The following is a 10,224-nucleotide window of genomic DNA, read 5'->3' as shown; positions in this document are numbered from 1 at the left end:
TAGGCTCTCCTTCTACATAAACACTTTTATGTTCTTTCTAATTAGAAACAGAAGCCTGTTTCTTTCAAAGTTCATGTGATAGCAATCAGGCCAAAGAGTGAGGCACATGCAATATCTGAATGGTTTTATGATAATACTGCCAGGGATCTGATGTTTATTTTAGGGGAAATACATGTGTGGGAGTGAGTGTGTGTGTGTGTACATGTGTATATGTGTGTGTATGTATATATATACACACACATATATATAAAAGTTAAACAAGCATAACCAGTAAAGCTTCCTGGAATATTTAATGTGGTACATTTACAGTTCATGCATTTCAGTATATATTTCACATGTCTTATCGTTGACCTTAAGTGAATATTTTCTTGCCCTTATGTCTCAATGTCTTTCAGCATGAACAGATCTTGCTTTATGAATTGGCAACAGCACTGTGGTTTACCGAAATAAAAATACAAGAACAATCTGTTGTTAATTATATAAATCTCCACACAAAAAGTCCTTCAGATTGGCCATATGTTAGGAGTATATATCAGTAACTTTTACCTTATAGCACTACTTGAGAATACGGCAATATCTGAACATAAAGTACTTAAAATAGCTATGGCCAATTTAACTCTGGACAGATGGGGAATAACAATTATTGATCATTTATTGACCGACAAACTGGCACAAGTAAGTAAGGACATGGTTTGACTAAAACAATCCAATTACTTAAGAATTTCTTGACAAAAACTACTCATCTGCTGTGCCTATCAACAAACAAATAACTTTCAAAATATCCTTTGGTTGTAAATCACCACAAACTAATTTTCATGCACTAATATCACATGAGTTGCAAACTGGTAGGTGGTACAGAAGTCAGGAAAGAGAATGGAGAGAAGGCAGATGGTAATGAAGAGAGCCCTCTCTTGCATGAAAGGGTGTGTTTACAATTTGCAGTGACAATGAGGGTAATGAACAAGCAGAGAGTAGACCCATCTCTTGGGGCTGTAATGTTACTGGAGAATAGTGGGAAATTCTGAGTAACATTAACAAAAATTCCCTAAACCGATTGAAGAACCCAGAAATATTGATGAATTTTGCACGTTGATGTGGACTGCTTTGTGAAGATAAAGATATGGCCTGGCTTAGTACATGTAGTCAAATCCGGGTTCCTTCAATAACACATCAGCATCTCTTTCAGTCCCAATTGCTTTCCATCTCCAATTGAACCACTTTAAATTCCCCCAAAAGATAATATTTTCTTGTTTAAGTTTCCCTTTCCACCAGAATCCCATTCCAGTGGAAGCAAATCCTGCTGATTTTGTCCTGCTTTGTGTGAAGGAGGCAGTAATATCCTAGGTGAACTTTTCCATTTAAATTTTGGGATGATTTTGTACCTGAAAGGATTATGTGATTTTTCTCAAAGTCCTTAAAATTTAAGCTCTTTTGTTTTTCAGAAATTTTATTCCTTTGTACTGTGTAATTCACCTCTGTGCTTCTTCAGGAAGATGTAAAAATAGCTGTTTCAAGTAGTTGCTTCAGTACACCCATGGGAGCTTCTTTCATAATCTTGGCTTACTGCACCATGCCCACCACTGATGTGAAAGGGATGATACTGTCAGTTACCTGCCTTTCTCTTGACTATAATCATATCCATGAAAAAGCTATGTATACAGACAGCAGGTTCTTACCATGTTGTTGTTATATGCAGGTTGTCTTCCCCATCTCTTAATCTCTCTTTAGAGAGTAAGTATTTCAAGTGTATTCTGGAAACTCTATTTTCCCCACTTTTTTGACTGTGGAATTATAGAAACGCTAGCTGTGTTATCACATCTCAATTTAAGGTTTTCTTAGTCTGGATTGTGGCACGTATGTAATAAAAAGGCTTGAAAGTGAGCTAGTTGTGAAGTTGCAACCCTGGATCAAAAGATTCTGAGTTCAGTTTCTGCTTCTTCACCTGAAATTTTATGTGATCTTGGATAAAGTAGTCTCATTTATGTGTCACTCCTTCCTCCAGACAGTAAGGACTGACTGTTCCGCTTTTCATTCCATACTTTATGTGTATGAGACATGATCACCCTCTACAACTACTTGAAAGGAGGTTACAGAGAGCTGATGAAGAGTCTCTTTAGCAAAGTAACAAGGAATAGGACAAGAGGTAACAGCCTCAAGGTGTGCCAGGGAAGGTTTAGACTGGATATTAGGAAGCATTTCTTTACAGAACGGGTTGTTAGGCATTGGAATGGGCTGCCCGGGGCAGTGGTGGAGTCCTCATCCCTGGAGGTGTTTAAGAGTAGGATCGACATAGCGCTGAGGGATATGGTCTGGTTGGGAACTGTCAGTGTTAGGTTAACGGTTGGACTGGATGATCTTCAAGGTCTTTTCCAACCTAGATGATTTTATGATTCTGTGATTCTGTATGTGAGTGCACATGTGCTTAGTTCCAAGCAATGGAGCACTTAAATGTGAACATGCTTCACTGATACTGAAGTGGTAAGATAACTATGTGTTTGTACAGCACCTAGCAGATGAAGGAGCATCGCTGGGGACATCTAAACACTATGGTGATACAAATAATGATGGTACAGTTTACCATATAACAGAGGGAGCATGTGTACTCTGGCAGTGAAGTCTGTTTTAGATAATTATCTGCATAGCAGGTTGGGAAGAATTTCAATTAGCTACAACCCATAAATGAAAAAGCATGACACTTTGGCAAGGAAACATTAATTTAGGAGATTAATCTGCAGGATGGATGTCGATTGTCATTTCTGAAGAAAGCAAAAAGGTCAATACTTACATTAGAGTTTGTATGGTGTTACGATAATTAGGTTGAGGTATCTTTTTATTTTTAAAAGGTCTTAATAGCAAGATAATGTTAGTTCTACAAAAACTGTCTTACACTAAGGGAAAAATATAATCACTGATATCAGTTCAAAAACTCATGCTGGATAGAAATAATTGAACAGGAAGCTTTATATATCGCACTGGTGTTGAGACATTGAGCTACAACTGCTGTAGAATTTGTAATTTTTTTCATATTTAAAAATGTGAAGCTTTCTTTCCCAGTCAGCTTCTGTCACTCCACTGTTATTTAAATAAACATCCATTCTGTGCAATCTACAAGAAGATTAAGCATTTCTTGAAGTCTCAGGTTAAAGGAGAATAATGGCTGCATTTTTTTTCCTGGATTGGTTTTGTTTGCCGTTTGGCTCTAATGGAGAACTGGAGAGAGAGGCTCATGTGTCTAGTTCTATTCAGCAAACTAAAGCCTATGTGTCATGAGGGATTTTTTTGTTGTTGTTCTACCTTCATAGATGAAGCCAAAGAAATTGCGTTGTGCAAATAGAACCTAGAATAGCATGTATCCTTTTTTATCCTGTACTGTTTTTTCTAAATTAAAATACTCACTTTTTTTTTTATTGTCTGTCACTTGAGCAATGGAAGATGAACCTAGATTTTCTGAAATTAAACAAAGTGTTGTTTACCACTTCCTTGACATTTACAGTGGAAGTAGTCATTCATTGCCTCAGGGTTGAAGCTGAAATACAGTTAAGGCTGAGACACACAACTGAGTCACTCTGTACCAGCTTAGCTATGGCAAATGAAACTGGGCACAGACACCAGGTAAAAAGCATGGGCCTAAAAATCAGTAAAAGCAGTTTTAAATGTTCTTTTTCTTTGTGCTTGTGGATCTGCCCATGACTCCTACTGCCCTTCAGCATGTGCCTGGTCATACCAGCTGTGGCACTAACAGGGTTGCCCTTGGGTACTTCCTCAGCATGGCTGTTTCCTGTGCTGGACTGTAGTTGTCCAGGGCAAGTGTTTCTCTGTGATGCTGACACTTGGTATTCTAGAAGAAAAGTTCTGCTACAGAACTGCCCTAATGCAGCATTGATAGGTTGCTTGCTCTTGACCTAGCAGTGCACTTTGCTAGTGTTAGATGCTCATGATATGTTGTCCTTCTTTTGAGCTCTCACTGAAGAGAGTGCTCTTATGTGTGGGCTTCAATTGTGGTTTGACTGCTATTTGCTGTAAGGCTTTCAAGGATCCATTTCCCCTTTCTCTCCTCCACTTCTTTTTGTCTAGTCAGACTGAAAGTCCTCTCTCAGGTAGGCTCTGTCTCTCATTTGTGCAGGTAGCAGTTGGGTAACAGTGCAACTACATGGTACTGTGGTGAACTGCTGTTTCAGGTCTGATTGGTGTGTTCAGAAGCATGAGCATCTTTGAAGAGACTAACCAAATGATCCTCATGGACATCCACCTAACCTTGTGAACTCTTCTCCTTAGCTGACTCTAGTTTGGATTCTGTGGAGGTGGTTTCTGCTGACTTGGCCCTCAAGCGTGCTTCTCTTCCCATTTTTGACAGTGCATCTGGTTCATGAGACAACCTTACAGTTCAGTTATCAAAGGAGTGTGCAACATGTGGCCATGTTGGATTCATCAGGTGTTTGGTAAAGGAAAGCTAACAGATGTTTGATTGAGATCTGTCCAGTGGAAACATCTCACATCTCACATCCTTTCTCAGGCTGGGATAAACCTGGGTGAAAAAAAGCTTTTTTGTTTTCTTTAGTGACCTGCATTACTGTGAGTCCAGTTTCATCTATTACAGAACATAGATTCTGCAGAGGCATGTCTTTGCACTCAGACAGGACCCAACAAAGCAGGCATTCTTTCCTCACAGGAAATTCTCCAGAGTGACTTTGCAGGCTTGGGGTTGTGACTGGCATCTTCTGACTTAGAGGAGGATGGAGATGTATGAGTACCAGGAGAAAGCATAATATTTTTGCTTTTTAGCTCCTCTGTAAGCTTTACCCCTGACACTAGAAGAATCGCAGTGAAGTGTGCATCAGACCCATAAACTCTAGTTTGAGACCTGAAAGCTCTTCTCCGAGGTCTTTTTATAATCCTGAAATTAGATGAAAAATATTATATAAATAAGATTGTAGAATGACAACCTCCCTCTTGTGCTTCAAGAGATAGACTGCTTATTCCACCATAACATCCTGAGCACCTCAGTCAGGCAAGAAGGCCAGCAGGGCTCTGACATGTTTTCAGCCAAGCTTGAGCTATGTAATTCCAGCATGAAGGGCACATGGCACTTTCAGCACTGAAAATGCACAGGTTGGCAAAATAACCTTTACCCAGCCCTTCATGAAACACTCCTGTTTTCCTCTTGCCTGTAGAACTTTATTATTTCTATAAAACACACAGTCCTCTGTTGTAATTAGATGATCCCAGGGTCACACATTTATGGAACATTATTCTAGTTATACCAACAGTGACATCAACTGTTGTGCTGGCAGCAAGGTCTTCTGTTAGTGACACACCCCCACATCTCAGAGCAACCAAAGCCAACATGCTTCATTACTACAGACAGCAAAGAAAACACTTTTATTAATTCAATCAAATTCTGTAAAGGTGAAGGGCAAGGTTAAAGTGAAATCTGAGTTAAAATAAGAATTCAAGGGTAAAATAAAGCTCGTGTGCGGAATGCTTAAATAACCTTTATCTGCCACAGTGTTTGTACCAAAGTAACCTCTCAGCTTCTTAAGCAAAATGCTTTATTTGTTGTTTACCATTCAATGGCTTAGTCAGGGAAGCATTTAGTCCCACATCTTACATGTGCTGTGGTAGAGTAATAGGATTTGTGTACAACTGATAAATCAATGTGGGAATAGTATCCCATAAAGAAAAGCTTTGTACTTCTCTCTTCCTTCAGGACAGAATGAGCAACTGAAGAAACAAATCTGGTTTCTATAGATTTCTGCCTCATGATTTATGCAAACTTTGACTTTTTTTACAGTTGCAAAATTTATACGAGTAGCTTTCCAACTACGTTCTCTGTCTTAACAAAAGCCATTCCCTCAGCCAGATGCTGAAGATAGTGTCCTCTGTCTAGCTGCCTGTTTCCTCATAATTACTCTGAATTGCCCATTCCTGCCAACTTTGTTTGAAATCTGCTAATAAATGGATATTTCTCAGGACATGAGCCTACATGAACAAAAAAATTGCTCCTACATTGTGACTGTTACAGTCCCATTTCCTTTGTGAGCCAGCTGATTAACCCAAAACACAGAGAAGTTAAGCTGTCAGGAGGTGCTTTTTACCCCCAAGGGCTAAATTTTGTCACACAGCTTGGCAAATTAGTGTGCATCCATACCAATTCAGTATGTCAAACTGAGTCAGGTCAATCTTTTCATTTGTCTGAAGCTGGTTTATGAAATATGTGTGGTGGTGTATAGAAAAAAGAGCTGTGTGTCTTGTGGAAATAGGTCCATATCCTGTAACACAGACTCATTGGAAAATGGAGCTCCAAGAGAACTTTGGAGTCTGACAGGCCATCCCTCCCACTTCATGGTGGGCTGATACATGCTTATATCATGGCTTGTAGTCATTTGCCTTTCTTATTCTTAAATAACTCCATTATCTCCACAGGCAAGATATTTTCGGATCTTTCCTACTGTTACTAGAAGATTTTGTTAATAATTAACAGACTTTTGAAAGTTGCAGGCTTTACTGTCAGTTATATCCAAGTGAGTCTGTTGGTCTCAGCATCATAGATGAAGATATGTTTAATCCACTAATATACACCATCCTAGCAGGGGACATACAGATTTATTCCCTATGGGCCTGTGAAGTATCATCCGATTTCTGTTCTGTACTCCTTAACCCAACTGCTACCTCATTCTGTGCCTCTGGAAATGAAGAGAGTCTGATGGACACAAGCTTTTCTGCCTGCTTTTCCCTCGAGATGAAGCCTCTTTTCCCTCTTGTGTATCCCACTATGTACTCATCCCCTTCTCTTTCTCTTGGCCATACCAGCACTTTAATTCGTAGAGCTCTGTTGCTGTAACAAAACAAGTGGGCTCATGATTGAGATATAACTGCACACTGTTTTAAAGATACATGCGGTGAGCACAGATATGATACAATTAAATAATACTTTTTAGTGCCTGAAGTCCATAAGTGTTTAATGGTACTCCTTCAGTGACAAATCTGTAGTGGCCACAGAAAAGCAAAATTAACTTCAGTTAAGAGACTAGCCAGAAGTATCACTGTCTCCTTGTCAGTCTATCATTCTTGCCTACATAGCTGCAAATGATTCAAAGCATTCTTACCACCACTGTATCCTTCAGGGTGAGTAAACACATGCCTTGAAAGAATAGTTTTGGCCATTTGTAATTGGAGGCCAGCTCACTGTAAGGTCACTTATTAATAAGAGGGTTCTGGTACAGGTCTGTCCTACCTTGGCACCTCAGAAAATGGGACAAGTGAGTTGGGTGGCTTCTGGGCCAAATCTAGGACTGCTAGAAATGAGTGCAATTCTGTTGAGACAAGTGGAGTCATAGTTACTTGTTAACATTTTTAATTAAACAGGCAGAGTTCATTATTACAGTGCAGTAGGGAGAAATCTGGAAATTAAATAGACTTATAGTTATTAACAGGTTAATGGCTTTTTAAAATAAAGGTGCTATGTCATTAATTCCTATGTTACCTCAAGGTTATCATGTTTTGATGCAGGTGTACTTGAGAGCAAGAGTTTTGTCCTATGCAATAACCAATTATGTCATTTAGCACTGAAAAATAAGACAACAGCGATATCTGATGTATGAACAATATGCTAGCGAGCAAGTGTGTAGAAAGCAGATACAAAGTGTGAAAATGTAAATCAGGTGCCTGCCAAGCCAGGACATGTGTGGAACAAATGTTATCACAGTGGTGCTGACAGGTGTTAGAAGCAGCCAGCATGTGGGTTTTCTGCTAGTGCTCTTCATTTACATCTTTCTATTAAGTGAATCCCAGATCTCATTTTTTCATGTGGAAAGCTTCTGTCCTATTTTTTGTCTAACAAGAGATAGGTAATGTGGTGGTGTGACTGGTTCTAGACTAGTCCAGGCCTTGCAGCTCCTGGAAAGGGGTGGAGGGTCCTGCTTTCCTGCCTGCCTCCAGCTCCCTGTGTAAACCTTGAGAGTTAATCTGTCCTCACTAGCACAGATAGAAAGAGTTGAAGGTAACTGAATGCTGAAATGAAGTATGAGTGGTGTTAGATAGGCAGATCTTGTGTTGACCCTCTTGAGATGCACAGCTTCTATATCAAGAAAAAAAAGCCATGTAGTGAGGCAGTGGGGAATGAGTTCTGTGAAATTTTGGGGAGGAGGTGGAAAAAAGGAAGTAGATGAGACATTTAAAACCTCATCCCAGCACATACATTTAGGGCAATGCAGAAGGAACCCTGGAAGCTAGACTGGGAGCAGGACATAGGGACAAGTTGATGGAGTGATCTGAAGGTAGCCTGCTGGTTTCCATGGAGGTGAAGTGCCAGATTTCTGCCTTTTGTGCATGAGCAGGAGCGTGTTCCCAAAGGACACCTGTGTACAAACATGAGACTTAATGCTTATTGTCTCTGAGCCCATTGCCATGTCATCTGATTCAGTATGAAATAACTGATTTGTTTCTGGAAGATGGCAGGTGCTTTGGCATTGTCCATATACATGGCCTGGTGAAATCTGAGGTAAAGGCAGTCAGATACAGTGGTACCAGGGAGCCTTGGGCCCTCCGTACCTTAACTGGAGGAAAAAACCCACCTGTGACAATTTATTGAGCACTCCCTGGAGGGGTGGCTCTGGAGAGCCTTCAGGAAGAGCTGAGGCTGAGATGCTCTTTTCCAGTGCTGAGGTGGAACATCTGTGTTGTTCATGTGTTTTCTACCAGCTGACACATGATAAGGGATTTCTGACATCAAGGTGCTGAGACCTGAAGACATACAAGGTCACTGCCTGAGTGTCTGCTCAGAGCTTACTGAACCTGCCCAGTGCCGTTACTGCGTGCACAGAGCAGGATATGCCTGGTGTGAAGATGGGCTCTTTGGGCACCTGGTTAGGAAAAAAAATCCAGGTAGGAAAGAGAAGGAGAGGATCTTGGATGCTGTGCAGTCTCTAGGAATTATATAATTGCAAATGGATCTCCTAATTTACCTTTCTTTCTGTGACTTTCACCTTGTCATCAGCAGCTTGGTAGCCCATGGGAATACAATGTAGGTGTGATGGGAGTGTTGGAGGTGATACCAGATATCTGTGGTGTACATGATGGAGCAGCTGCCTTAAACCTGTACATTTGCAATAGCAGTTAAGATGAAAGTCTGTCCAACTGGTTGAGCAAATAAGGAGCTGATTAGCACCAGCCCCTGGCAAGTACCTTCACAGAGACCACGGGAGGTTGGACTGGATAACCTCAGCACAAAGGTAATAAATGCTGCTCTTGCACCTTGTTCCTTTGTGTTGGCAACAGGATTTTTTGACCAGTTTAATTGTATCTACACAAAACAAACATGGTCTATACCTTTGCTGCAGATCGACAGTTTTCCTGTGTAGTAAGCAGCTGTGTGTTCCACTCACAGTGGCTTGACAAAAAAGGGCTAGTTATGGTTTGTAGTCTTCTGAACGCTGGACTTGAGCTTTTCAGTTATCATTTGTAAGCATTGCGATGAAGGACTTGGAAGTCATTCTTCTGTCTCAAAACTTATATGTTGTAGTCAAAGGTGACAATAGGAAACTTTCAAAAAATACTTCTCTAGAATATTTTTATCAGTTAAGTTTCCTTGCATTTGGCAAGGATCAATATGGTACTGGACAGGTGTTATCCTGTCCTGTAGGGTTTACTTGGGGAGGAGGAGAGAAGATCATATAGTGAAATGCAGGATCTGTATGTTGGTAGAAAATCTCAGATAGACCACTGCATGAAGTAACACTGGAAGGGACTGAGGGGCCATCTAAATGAGCAATTGCATATGCATTCCCAGTAAGATTCTGCAGCTTAGTGAAGTAGAGTGATTGTTGTACATGTAAGCAAGGAACATCATGTGGTTGTAGGGAAGAGACATTAAAGTTATACACAACATTAGCAAGATCATTCCACAAATAACTCGTTTGCATCTTTGCTGTCCATGCATTCAAAAGTATGCTGGGCATTTGGAATACATGTAGAAAGAAAAATGATTTCAGAACTAGGAAGGACTTTTGGGTGAGGGATTTCAGACTTACTTCATTTCAATCTTGGTTTAGAGAGGACTTGCTTTCTACTAATATATAATTGGGGAAAATACTTCTTATAGCTTTCAGTTTAGTAGAGGATGATATGTAGGATCTAACATTTGGAAGCTAAAGCTAGACAATTTCAGACGAGGACTGTATCACAGGATTTTAGCTGTGAAAGACCAATTAATTTGCTTGTGATGGT

This window comes from Athene cunicularia, assembly GCF_003259725.1.
Source record: "Athene cunicularia isolate RWA chromosome 1 unlocalized genomic scaffold, athCun1 chr1_part1, whole genome shotgun sequence".
Taxonomy (NCBI): domain Eukaryota; kingdom Metazoa; phylum Chordata; class Aves; order Strigiformes; family Strigidae; genus Athene; species Athene cunicularia.
This window is presented reverse-complemented; position numbering follows the sequence as displayed.